Below are 1,481 nucleotides of genomic sequence, written 5' to 3' on the forward strand. Positions count from 1 at the left end.
TGGCATGAAAGTTTACAAAAACCCAAAGCCTGGGTTCCAGGTTACAAAGGAATGAAGGGGCGTGGCTAGAGCCAGGTGACCGAGCGTTACTTTTTCTCCCAATGACACTAGCTCCAGGCGAGTGGGCACATAATGAGGTTAAATACTGGGCACAAGGCGTCAATTATGGGACACATTTTTACTTGGCAATACTTCACACGCTTCTTGAAACATTTACATATTTAATGACATATAGAGGTAGTTTTTTTTTTACTCTTGCTAAAATGAGTCGTTCTAAAACTCATTTTTCATTATACAAACGGTTTAGACAAGACACACACGCATGCACATTTTGTCAAACAAACTTTTAAAGAAAGTATATGTCAAAGCTAACGACTGTCCGCAGGTTGAAACACACTACAAACAATGGATCTTCCGACTGTACATGTACAGACCGTTTTGGCAGTGACTGTGCTTGCTCCAACATTTGAGTCTTTAAACAGTATATCTATACTATCTTCATCTAAATCAAAGGACTGTTTAGCCATGAAGAAGTCTCTTGACCTAGTTGTAGTGACAATGATTCCTACATGTCAAACGTTGTAAGTAAAAATTATATTCATTTCTCTAAAACAGCGAGCCATGTTTGGTACAGTATATTTTATTGTTGCAACAAAAACTACCACAGCATACCCTGTGTTTCCTTTTCATATACACGATGCAAATTAGTCTGAAAGCTCCTGTTATACAGAACAGGAGCTTAAGTTTCGGATGCTCGCTAGAGTAGATGCCAAAATGCAAAGTGCCTAGTCTCTAACAGATTAACTACGCTGGCTATATATAGGAGAATATTTACCGGGGGAGTTTGGCCGACTTGTAGGTTTGACTGGCCGCGCTTCGGATAGAAAGAAACTTCCTTCCCGCGGCCGGACTCCCTTGGCCAATTCTACTCTCTTTTTTGCCGAATTCTACGATCCGTATCCCCGTAGAAAGGCCTGGTGGAGGCTACAAGTGCCCACTGTGGAATACGTATAGTTGTATCACTCATTCTAGAAGGTAATAGCCCTTAAGTATTGTGTACACATAGGTAAATATATCAAAGAATGTTTAGACATTAGAGCAAGTAGTACAAGTTGATTTATGTATTGTCTTGTATGTAGGTTAATTTCGTTGTACCTACGTATTTTTCTGTATGTCTACATGTAGTTTAAGACCTTACGAAAGTCGCTGTACTTTTGTTATGTCAATAAAGTTCTCTTTCACTCTAAGTTTGGATAGTGACAGTTTAATGCGCAGTGAAATATGTGTGCGTGATGTGACCTGTGCATTCTCACAACAGTCGGATTTTGGGGTACATTTAAGGAACGCAGTAGACTGGAAAGGCTTTTCAATTGCACGCTGAGAATTATTTTTCTTCTCCCATTTTCTTGAAAATTACTGTGCCCTTAAATGATTGTTTAGATTTACAGTTTTGAATTGGCGCAAAGTGGCATTGTACAGGG

At 39.4% G+C, this 1,481-nt stretch overlaps 1 pseudogene; it reads right to left on the reverse strand.

Moving 5' to 3' along the window:
- The window catches only part of LOC109485565, a 27,429-nt pseudogene that overhangs the window by 7,537 nt on the left and 18,411 nt on the right, over positions 1–1,481 (reverse strand).

Source organism: Branchiostoma belcheri, unplaced genomic scaffold (assembly GCF_001625305.1).
Source record: "Branchiostoma belcheri isolate BF01 breed outbred unplaced genomic scaffold, Haploidv18h27 scaffold77, whole genome shotgun sequence".
In the NCBI taxonomy this organism is placed as follows: Eukaryota; Metazoa; Chordata; class Leptocardii; order Amphioxiformes; family Branchiostomatidae; genus Branchiostoma; species Branchiostoma belcheri.